The sequence below is a fragment of the Arvicanthis niloticus genome, chromosome 6, assembly GCF_011762505.2.
Source record: "Arvicanthis niloticus isolate mArvNil1 chromosome 6, mArvNil1.pat.X, whole genome shotgun sequence".
In the NCBI taxonomy this organism is placed as follows: Eukaryota; Metazoa; Chordata; class Mammalia; order Rodentia; family Muridae; genus Arvicanthis; species Arvicanthis niloticus.
Genome location: NC_047663.1, coordinates 98,778,589 through 98,790,964, shown reverse-complemented (window position 1 = coordinate 98,790,964; position 12,376 = coordinate 98,778,589).

The window sequence follows — 12,376 nt, the reverse complement described above, 5'->3', positions numbered from 1 at the left end:
TCTCTCTTCCTTCCTTCTTTCCTTCCTTCCTTCCTTCCTTCCTCCTTCCCTCTCTTCCTTCCTTCCTTCTTTCCTTCCTTCCTTCCTCCTTCCCTCTTTTCCTTCCTTCCTTCCTTCTTTCCTTCCTTCCTTCCTTCCTCCCTTCTCTCTCTTCCTTCTCTCCTTCCCTCTCTTCCTTCTTTCCTTCCTTCCTTCCTTCCTTCCTTCCTTCCTTCCTTCCTTCCTCCCTTCCTTCTTTCCTTCCTTTACTCATTCAATCATGCTCTCAGCTCTGCAAATACAAGCTCTGGTCTCAGGACCAGAAGCTGAGTGGCTAGGAGAGCAGGTTAAATGATGCTGGACCAGAAACTATGTAAAGTTTTGCAGCTGGCAAACAGAAGAGGCTCAAAGAATGCCAGCCTTTCATCTCTCTTCTGTAGCTGATATGGGGAGAAACTAGGCCTGCTGTGTGGCCAGGGAATACTGTAAAGAGCAATATAACCTTATGCAGCTCAAGGGGCAAGTAATGGGGCATGTTTTACAGGGAAAGCTCTCAAATGATATGTAGATGTGTTTGATAAGTACTCAAGAGAACAGCAGAACTTAAGAAACCATTGATCATTTATAAATGAGTTTCTTGTATTCTTACAAAACACAATTTTAGCTTAAAAATTAATATATATGTGTGTGGTAGGAATTTGAACAGTAAAGTATGTGCAAAGAAAATGACACATTAAAACCATTTCTGGATTCTATTTAGAAGTAACCATTCTTGCAAGCGTGTGCATGTGTGTGTGCATGCATGTGTGTGTATGTGTGTATATCCTGTGTGCTAGCCTTTCTGTGGCCCATCAAACATCTGTATGTTCTGTTTTTATCCAGAAAAACACCATAAACACCACTTAACAGCCTATTTATTTCCATAAATATATGCATATATATACACATACATATATGGAGATACATACATACATGACACATATTCAGCTGTTTTCTATTCCCTTAAGCTGTAATGTGTCACACTATGTGAACAAAGTCAATATTTAGCCCACCCTGATTCTTGAATACTCAAATTGTTTTCAGTCTCTTCTACTGTGGACAGCGAACATCTTCTTAGCACATTTATAGGAGGCATCTCCACACACCTGGGCTAAGTGATGCATATCCTGGTTTTCGTTTGTTCTGATGGTTAGTAAAGTATTTGTAAGGTTCCTTTCATGCTTCTCAACAGTGTGTACGAATGTCTACTTCCTGAATCCCAGCCAGATCCCCCAATCATGAGCTTCTCTGTCTCTACCATTCAGTCTCCCTAAGGACTTGACAGTTATTCTTCCTGCTCCTGTACAAACACGTCTGTACAGGAGAAACTCTCTAAGCTGTACTAATGAAATTAAACACCCTTCGTTAAGTGCCAGGTTCAGAATAAATTGAATTTTAACTGGGTTCCACCTCAGCTATTAATGCTTTTCTCTGATGCTGCCTGCCCCCTCTAGATTGGAATTTAGTGAGCCCTGCCCGGAACTGAGCTGTGTGTTATTTGCACAGCACACAGCACCCAAGAAGCCAGGCAAAGGGCTTGGCACCACCATTAATTAAGGTGTCGCAACATAGTGCTGTGTTTATTTACCCAGATGCGGGTCGTGTTTTACACACTCCTGTTTTCCTCCTGTTGGGCTTTTGGGAGGGAAAAACAAACATGTCACGATAAATACAGAAAAATAGGGAAGTGTCTAGAAAGATTATGTCATCGGTACGGTTGAGTTCTGAGCCTATACTGTGAAGAGGTCAGGGTTTTCCAGATAGGTGAGATTTTGAGGAAGTGGCTGGCCCATACCGCTGTTCTTCAAGCAAGGAATGTCAGCTCCAAGGAAAGCCAACTCTGTTCAGTAAACACATGTGAAGTCCTAACACTAACTTCCTATCTCTGTGATGCCAAACAATGTGACAGAGGAACAATTTCTTTTGACTCAGGTTTAAGGAGATGCTACTCTTGGTGGGTTTTCTTACCTTTGGGTAGATCAGGAAGCAGAGAAAGGTCCAGAAGCACGGCCTTCGTATATACTTCAAGTCCTACTTCTCAGCAACTACTTCTTCAATGTAGGCCCTGTCTCCTAAAGGCTCCATGGCCTTCCAAAGAGCACTAAGTTTTCAAACACATGAACCTGTGGGGGACACTTTATATCCAAAGCCTGTGGTTGTAGGTGCTTTCTTAGGAGAAGGCCTGAGACGATTCAGTCACCTAAGATGCCGTATACCTCCTACCCCCAAATGAAGACTTCCAGCATAATAACACATTTATCTTCATTTTGGGGAACTCTGACAGCTGTTCCTAAGACCTTTGCCATCTTGGCATCATCAACGTACCTGCTCATCTCAAACCACACTGGAGCCAAAGTCTTCCTGTCCTTAGGGAAGGCGGCAGGTCTCTGCCTTCATCAAGCTGAGCCATCCAGGGGCACGGAGAGAAGACTGGCTGCTGAGAGCTGCTGCTCACTTACTCTCTGCCCTTCGCTCACACTCGTGACCCATCTCTTCATGTGAGCTCATTCACACACGTCTTATTCACTCACCACGTGGGCACAGCGTACGGCCTCACCTACCTCTACTCACACCATCATAAATCCACTCTTCAACCTTCCCAAACGCACATCGATGGCCCTGCACTATGGTACTACACAGATGGATGACCTGTGCGGCTCCTTTAACGAAGTTTGTGGTCTAAAGAAGAATTGGATGCTAAGAAGAAAGGCCACAATACGGTATCTCCAATGTCACAAGGAAAGAGATGGGAGAAACATCCACATATTCTGAGAAGACTTCTAAGACAGGCAGCCACTTACCCAAGAGAGAGAATCTGAGGTTGCTTGACAAGGAAAAAACATTGAAGCTTGCTCTTGGATGGTGAGCAGAAGTTTTCTAAGCATAAAAGAGGGATGTATATTTAGGATCAAACTGCATGCATGAAAGTCCACAAACAGCAAGGCATGGGCGCATGCTGACCACTGAAGATGGCAGCTATTTCTTTCTGCAGTTATAACCTGATGTGTTTGTTCCAGTCTTATGTGGCTCTTTTCTCCAAACTGAAACACTCCCTTCTGCACCTGCAGTGGGCAGCCTGGTGCACAGAAATGAAGCCAGGCAAGCATGACGGCTCCTTTGGGAACTGTGGACAGAGAAGGCCTCCCAGCTGATTGGTTGCCTTTCAATAGAGGCAGCAGAGCAGGAAGTCAGGGCTGTGTTAAATAGGCAAAGAGCTCTCCAGTGTCAGTAGGCAGCAATGCCCACAATGACTTCCTCACCGACAGCGAAGAGGCCAAGGATACAGGCCTGAAGACAGAGAGTCAGAGCAGCCAAATAGAAACATGGCTTGGTCACTGACAACACATATAAGTCTCTCTATTCTCTCTCTCTCTCTTCGTCTCTCTCTGTCTCTCTCTGTCTCTGTCTCTCTCTCTCTGTCTCTCTCTCTCTCTCTCTGTGTCTCTCCACTTAAACTGAGGAACCAGTACATCCTAGGCAAGGGCTCTACCACTGAGCTACTTATACAGATCTACCAAGTTTTCGATTCTAAAAGTTTCCTTAGGAACTTTTCCTTCATGTATGGGTATATTTTACTTTTGTCAAATCACCCCTCACTGCCCCCCCCAACTCAGTCCAGGTCTCTCCCCTAAAGTCCCCAATCCCTGCTGTCTATTTTGAGACAGGATTGCACTAAATAGCCCAGGTTGGCCTTGAACTCACTCAGTAGCCCAGACTGGCCTTGAACTTGCCATGCCTGTGCATCAGCTCCCCAAATAGCTGGAGTTATAGGCCTGGCCATCAGGCTCAAGTGGGTGAGATCGTGTGATGTTTCAAGACCTGTACATGTTGGACAATGCCTAAATCAGATCAAATACATGTTCTTTGTGGCGGCCTCTCAGTTCTTCATAGTGAAAATATTCAGTGCCATGACTCTTTGAGATAGACAGTTCATAATTCCACGAAACTTGCCAACATTTTAGATTCTATGTGATGACTTCACCTGGTTTTTATTTTTCTATACCTGATTTATTTCAACAAACTGGTCTTTTTCTATACAGCTATATTACAAAAGTTTCAGTGAAGCTTCAATTAATATATTAACTGATATGTTAATGTTAAAAATATTTTTTATTAATGAATAAATTTAAAATGCTATAATTTTAACAGATACACTATAAAGACATATCAATGAAGGGGCTGGGAGTATGGCTCAACTGATAGAGCATTTGTCTAACATACACAAATCCCTGAGTTCAGTCCCCAGCACTGTACAAAATGCAGTGTGTAATACACATATGTAGCTCCAGCACATGGGAAATGAAGGCGGAGAATCAGAAGTTCAAGGTCATCCTTGGCTACTTAGGGAGTTTGAGGATCTGCTTACCCGAGATCCTATTCAAAAAAAAAAAAAAGGCTTTAATGAATGGAATAGCATTTTTTTATTCTCTCTTCAATATCAAACACCAAGATAGACATTCAGGATATATGGGATGCTTTGTACCCATAGTGCATCTGTCTTCTAAGCAACTGCATTTTAGGCTCCTCGGAATCACGTGTGGACAGCACAGGCTGAGGCTGGAATCACACGTGGACAGCCCGAGCTGAGATCAGATTTAACTTCACTTCCAGGTTGGTTTGGAGATTTTTATGTTCATTTTTTGTTTGTTTTCTGTTGTTTGTTTGTTTGTTTGTTTGTTTGTGGGGTTTTTTGAGTTTTAATTCTTTCTCTTGTTTTTAAATGAAGCATATCTTTGTTCTTGCTATCAGACACCCATGTTTAAGAATAAATAAAAAACCCCTTCCACATGTGAAAAGGAGACAGTTAAAAAAAAAAAAAAAATAGCAGTGGCCAAAGGTAGAGAAATACTGGGAACAACCATCAAACTGGGCTTTTCTCGTAATGAAATAAGAAGCCCCTTCAGAGTCTGGCAGCCGGACTTTGCATGCATTACTGTGGCTTCACAGGGAGGAGGAAGCAGAGAGATGCATCTGAGAAGTGGCATTGAGCTGCAACAAGCAAGGGAGATTAGCCCTGGCCTCAGAGGACGAGACAGTGAGATTCACAGCTGAGCTCTCTAGAGCCTTTCCCATGTCGTGCCCCAGTCTCTGGAGGGGCTGCCTCAGGCAGATGGGATTTCCATGGGGAAGGCTGTCCTGCCCCTTCATTTGCCCAGCTGGCTTCATCTCAGAGTCTCCATTTGCTTCCTCATCAAGGAAGTCACAAGCAGTAATTATTTAAATCTGCACAAGCTTAAAAACCCAAAGGAAACTCTGTCGTGGGGTTGTCTACCCTCTGCAACGCCGGCAGGACATTTTTAGCTGAGGTGTCAATCTCTGGTGGAGCTGTCTCCTGAACTGCTGAGCAGACCCTCATCCATCTACAAAGATGGTCAAAGCTCCATAATGCTTTTTGTGAGAAAGCCCAAAACAGGACAAGAGATAGACAGATACCAGCCTACTATATCCAATGAGCACGTGCTGCTTCATCTTGTTCCATCCTGTGCCCTCAGAAATGACATACTGGCCTTTATTATAAATAAGTCATGCTCACCTTCATGACTAAACCATGATTCTTAGACATCGCATGTCCCCACCCCCAGCTATGTTGTTGGATGGTACTGAGTAGACTCACCCTTCTTCTGGGCTGGGGGTGGTTTTGTTTCTAGTGGCATCCATACCACTAGATGAGCTGTTCGTGGAACAAATGAGAACATGTGACTAGGGTCTTGAAGCAATAGTGTTTGAACATCTTTATGGGCTTTCATTAAAGTAGCCCCTGGGACAGCTCTAAGGATCACAACTGTCCATGCGCTATCAGTGCTTAAAGAAAGATCTATTTCTGATCACAGAAGATATACAGTCCATCACTACAAGCCAAGCATGGTGCAGGAGCATGAGGTGGCTGGTCACAGTACAACTGCAGTCAACAACTGCAGTCAGGATACAGAGAATGGACAGGTGGCCTGTGAACCCTCAAGGCCTACACTCAGTGAGCCACTCCTTCCAGGAAGATGCCACCTCTTAAAGGTTTCACCACAGAGTTCCAGCAGCTGAGGACCAAGCATTCAAACACACACCACAATGACCAGTGTTTCCAAACTTTTAGCTCTTCAAATGCAGGAAGATTTACTCTCAGGAGTTTACTTTGTTCTGAGGACTCTCAAGATTTGAAAACTGCCCAGGTGGTGGTGGTGCATGCCTTTAATTCGAGCACTTAGGAGGCAAAGGCAGGTGGATGGTGATCTCTGTGAGTTCAAGGCCAGCCTGGTCTTCAGAGTGAGTTCCAGGATAGCTAGGAATATGCAGAGAAACCCAATCTAAAAAAAAAAAAAAGACAACAAAGATTTTAAAACTTTTATTCAAATATAATTTGCACTGTGAAGCTATTTTAAGTGAATTACTGAATCGTTCTAGGAGATTCATTGTTCCATGCAACCATGAATGCCCTTTCATCACCCCAGGGGAGAGCCTCTGCCTGGCTCAGCGCCTCAGCCTCGGGAATCGCTGGTCTGCTGCTCACTTAGCTTTGCCTCTTCCCAGTACCACATGGAAATGGGCACATGTAGTATGTGGCATACGGCAGGCAGCTTTGATCACAGGGCATGATGACGTCAGGCTCAGCTTCATTCCTCACACTGCGTTCTTGGGCTCATAGTTGTCTCATACCCAAGTGCCACTTCCTGCATTAGGCACTTACTATTATCTTAATATTGCTCACTTAAAAAAAAAAAAAACTGGCTTTAATACAATATGCAGAAGGACACTAAAATCTGCATTCGTGACACCCAGAAAAAGAAGCAAACAAAAAACCAGTTATCTTCTTAGCGGTGGAAGGTAGCTGCAAAATAAAAATAGAAATAAAAATTACTATTGTGAACTGTAGCTCTAAACAAATGTAAGTAAATGCATAGTTGTTTCATTCTATTGAGTTCTGGTGTGTAGTGTGTGTGTGTGGGGGGGTGGATCCTGAGCTTGAGACTCTGAACCTCCGGCTTGTTTTGCTGGTGTTAAAAGAGAGATTAATGGAGAGGGGTGTTAAAGATCCATTAGCACCTCACTCAGGGCCCCATGGAAGTGTGGGAGAGCCCACTGAGACACAGTTAAGAACTGAAAGCCTTTGTCCCGCTGTGACCTCTGTTCCATGCTCATCTCTGTTCTGCTTGAACTAAGCAGCTGTCATAGGAAGTCACTGCCCTAATGGTTCCAGGAGTTGCCTTTGGTGCTCTTAGGTATTCAAGTGAGTGGCCCTAACGTCAGAGCTGTGTGTCCAGAAAGCACCAGGTCTTGACTGCCAACCACAAAGAACAGGTGTTTCACAACTGAGTGCCAGACGTTTAATTGGCACACAGCTGAGTTACAGAAAGCTCTTCGGATTCGCACTTACTGCTGGGCCCTCAAAGTGCAGGAAGCTCTAACGGTCAACCCAGACTGTTTATTCATGGATCCAAGCCTGAGAAACTGTTTCTCAAGGTTTTTCTACTTTGCGTTTCAAATGTGTCCGGCTCTGTTGCCCCTCCATTAAAAATCCTTTAGAAACTGGCTGTGGTACTGAACTACAGCCTAGTCCAAGAGAAAGGAGTGTGGGAGAACAGGAAATGGTAATGGGGAGAACAGGAAATGGTAATGGGGAAAAGGGAAAAAGAGATATATATTTCTTTTTATATGTCCGATCTAGACTTAACAATACATATGAAAATAGATAGATGCAGGCAGGCAGACAGACAGACAGACAGTCAGCTAGATGAGCTCACTACGGGTACTGATGGAGGAAGGAAGAGATAAGCAGGAAGGGAAGCAATGGGGGTGGTAGGTGTGGCGCATATGAGCAAAGCACGTCACTTATATAAATACATTATTATACACATTATACATTATACATTAATATACATTATATATAAACATACATACATATGAAAACAACATAATGAAACTCATCACTTTGCATGCTAGCTTAAAATTAATTTTAAGATGCACTCAGAATATAGTTCAACCATTTCCAACTGCTCGGCGTTCGGTGTTCCTTGCACCACTGACGCTGCATCAGAAACAGACTTCTTAGGTTCTCCTGTGTAGAGCCCACAGCTCTCTGAGGCTTTGCCTCTCTCTAACTTACACAGCTGGCCTATCCTGCCCTTTGTGCTTCCCCAACACTCATGTATAAGTCTCCAAACACTTAACAGTGGACCTGCCAGGAGCATCCTTGATATGAGAAGGGCAGAGGAAATCTTAAAAATACCGGAAGTGGACCTGATGCCCCACCCCCAGTCTCAGGAATCCAGCTGAAGCATTTGCTAACAGGGCAGCAAGAATTCCACCACAGTTAACAACTGCATAAGGTCTTTCCCTCTTCCCAGACAAGAACCCACAATTTTCAGAAATCCAGTTATAGGGAAGGGATGTGAGCCTAACCCTTTGTACAACCCCAAGAGCTTATTGTTTTATTTTAACAGATCAAAGTCTCATCCAAGGTGTCTCTGGGGCCACCTCACACAGCTCTGCTATCAAAAGGAAAAGGCAGATGTGCAAAAGGTGCAGTTTCTTAGCAACCTTTTGAGATGTAACTTGGGAGTCACCAAAAATGGAATGTATGGCTAAATGCTAGAATAATAAAAAAAATGTGCTTGCTTTCTCTTTGAGAAGGCTACCTCTAACTTTCCCTGTTCTCCCTTGGAACATATATACCCCCACCTGCGTGTGTCACACCCTCTGCAAAACACCTCTTGTTCTCTCTCTTTTATTATCTAATTGAATTTTTTTTTTACTTATTCACTTTATATCCCATTCACTGCCCCCCCCCTCCTGGTCATTCACTCCCACAATCCTTCCCTCCTTTCTCCTCTGAGTGGCTGGGACATTGGCTATCCCTCTACTCTGGTAGGGATACTTCAAGTCTTGTAAGGCTAGGTGCTTCTTCTCCCACTGAGGCTAGACAAGGCAATCCAGCGAGAAGAACACATCCCACAGGCAGGCAATGGACAGCCCCCATTCCAGTTGTTCAGGACCCACATGAAGACCAAGCTGCACATCTGCTATATACGTGTGGAGAGGCCTAGGTCCAACCTGTGTATGCTCTTTGATCAGTTGTTCAGACTCTGAGAGCCCCAAAGGTCCAGGTTAGTTGACTCTGCTCATCTTCCTCATGTGTAAGTCTATATTAAAATCTCTTTGATAAAAACATCTAACTTTGCTTCAACACCAGCTAGCTACTCCTATATTTCAGCATCAAAGCTCCAAATCCTACTTTGTCCTGAGTCAAGGTCCCTAACCATCTAGGGGAAGGGTTCAGGTAGTTGACAGTGGTAGTGTGAGGCAGTGTCTGTCCCCTTCCCTCACTACTGGAAAGTTCAGTAAGACGTCCTAAATCTCAGTTCCCTAAGGTCATCTCCCAGCCTCTATTAGCCCCCATTGATATTTGCTGTTGGGGGTGGGGGGAGGCACCATAAAAGAAACCAGCTCAGCTTCCTTAGGCTAAATGTCCTAGATGGTGTCCTCGAGTATGTGTCTGTGGTTCCGTCCTTTTGAAAAAAAGCCTCCTAACCTTGAAAACATCCCAGCAAGGTGATGTTGCAAGCGAGCTCAGCACTCACACACCTAAATTCAGCAGCTCAGACAAAGTCCCCGTCACCTCTTGTTTCTCTCTTCTCTCTAATTCATGGTTATCAAAGCAGAAATAGCAAGCGTCGCATCCTGGGCTTTGTTCTTCCAGGCAACAGCATTCTTGGAGAAGTCTGAAGTGGCTCTGAGGAAGGAAATCAAGAGCGTGTCATCTGGGAAGAGTCCACTCAGCAAACCCAGGGAGCACTCAGCAAACCCAGGGAGCACTCTAAGCCCGGATGCTCTGTCCTGCGTGCTTCCTACCCTCCAGTTAACGCAGGTGCACAGGTGTGCAAATCACTGCTGCTGCTGCTGCTGCTGCTGCTGCTGTTATTTTGTTCCTGTGTCAGACATCGTTTTCCTCAGGATACAATCAGGCTGTGATATTCACTCAGAAAAGTTACTTGTGCTCTGTCCAGCTTTGGTTTCATACTTTGCTCTCCTTTCCTGTCAACACATAAAAATAATCCTCTCCACTTATGTTCCCTTCTCACCACCGGTCTTCCCTATCTACCTCATGAAGGTGTCTTTGTCAAAGCCAGCCATAACATCCTGTGGGCTAAAACAGATGATGAATCCTCAGCTTAACCTGAAGTGTTTCAGCAGGAGCACTGGCTCTACTATGGCTCTCCCTCTTGAAACACCACCCTCATGTACCCTCCTGCAGCTTCTCAGCTGCTTCTTCCTGTCTCTGCGCCCCAGACGGCCTCTAACTCATTTTCTTCTCTAGATCCAGTTTCTCCAATGATTTCCAACCTCTGGGCCTTTAACTCCGTCACTATGGCCATAATTCCTACTCTCCTCTCTACCATCCTCTTTCCCTAGTTAAATGCCTCTTAGCATCTTCCCTCTTTGACTGTGGAGGTACAGAGCTAAACACTTGACCGCACTCTGCTCAGGATCTAAGTTGGCCGAACGTCCTGCTGTCTTAGTAGCTAGCAACTTAGCCAAGCTGATCAGATAAAAACTACCGGCCTCGTTCCTGAACTGCCTTTCTCTCGCATCACAAGCCATCAGCAAATGTTTCGCCATTTCCCTCAAATGGAGTCCAGACTGTCCTTCTTGAGCCTCAGCTTCACCACGAAGTGAACACAATATCTGTAGTTTGAAGGAATGTCAGCAAGTGGTTACGCATTACAACAAACTCAGATCAGGTAGATGAAACATTGAAACATAGAAAGCACTGTTTTACTGTTCATGAGGAGGGAGAAGAAATTCCACCTTGGAGGTGATGCTCCAGTTAAATCACTTGTTAGCCCTTTGAGAGCCTAAAAGATCTCTCACCTGATCGGATTTGTTGGTTCACTTATTTAATAAGTTTAAGGAATAATCTGTCGGGCCTCGTTGACTACAGGCACTGAGCTTACCTCGAACAGTTTTTAACAGTTGGGAATCACAAGATAATCCTTCTGTTTCTGGGGATGGCTAGATCTCACTAGCAGGACAGTCTCTGGCTATTACATGAGCAAAGTAGGTCAGATCCCGGCTGCCACCCACACTCAGCCAAGCTCCAGAGGGGCTGGCTACATGCCGCTGCCCCCATCACCACTCAGCGTCTGGAACAGGGCTATGATGAGTGATGGAGGGGACAGAAATACCTTCTGGAAAAAAGGAGGTTGGCATTTCTGGGGCAGGACACCAAGGCTTTGTTGAGGAGAGCAGCAGATATCTTATTCTGCCTCTGGACCTTCTGCTGCCAATAGCTATTTGCCTGCTTGCAAGAATCACTATTGAATGGTCAATTACAGTGGCTCTATGATGGGGGGGGGGTCTTCAGTGTAGATGGAAACATCTGGGGGGCCAACGAGGAGCATTGAATAGGAACTATGAGCTTTGAACAGTGAGTCCAGACTCAGCCCCAGGCTTTGTATGACAGTCCCTCAAGAGATAGCAGCTAACTTAGAATCCAAGTTCTGTCTTTGGTGTCTGGACAATTTCTTTATTCTAAGAAACTGTTTTTCATCATTCAAACAAGATGTGACTTCACAGAATGTGGGTTCTCTGTGAAAGCATGTGGGTAATTGGGACGGTGTATGTGGTGCTTTCTGGCTTCTTGACTCCCTTCATATAGAATGGGGTCACCTGGTATCCTCTGACCTCGGAAGTTGCTGTGGAGATGTAGAAAGGGGCTCAGTGAACAGGCTGTAACAGTTCCCCCTTAAAATCTCAGGCATGCAAGCTCACCCTGACCTTCCTTCATGCAGCCTTGACTCTACTCATTCTGCCCTCATTTCTGGCCTGATATCCACACAGTAGTGAAGAAGAAAGACTTGCAGAGTTGACATTCTTCAGGCTGGGAAGATGACTGTGCAAGCTGTGCCAGTAAGCCCAGTGATTTAAAGATGGAGGCAGGTATATCCCAGCAGCTCACTGGCTAGTCAGCCTAATCAAAACTTTGAGCTTCCAGTTTAGTGAAAGACCCTGTCTCAAGACAGTCAGCTGAGGGTTTGCAATTTAAATGTGTCCAGTTTAAATGTGATGTTTGCACAAGCCTCTGCATGTTTGATTACAGGCTAATGTGCATACACTACACACACACACACACATACACACACATACTCATATACACAGACTCAGACATACACACATGCACTCACACACAGATACACACACACACACACACACACACACACACGACCACATATACTTGTACACAGACACAGACATAGAATCAGACACACATACACACAAACACACACACACATGCACACAGAAAATGATAGCAACTGGGACAGCTGTATCATTGAGGAATAAAGTTTCTGAGTATTGGCTACTCTATCTA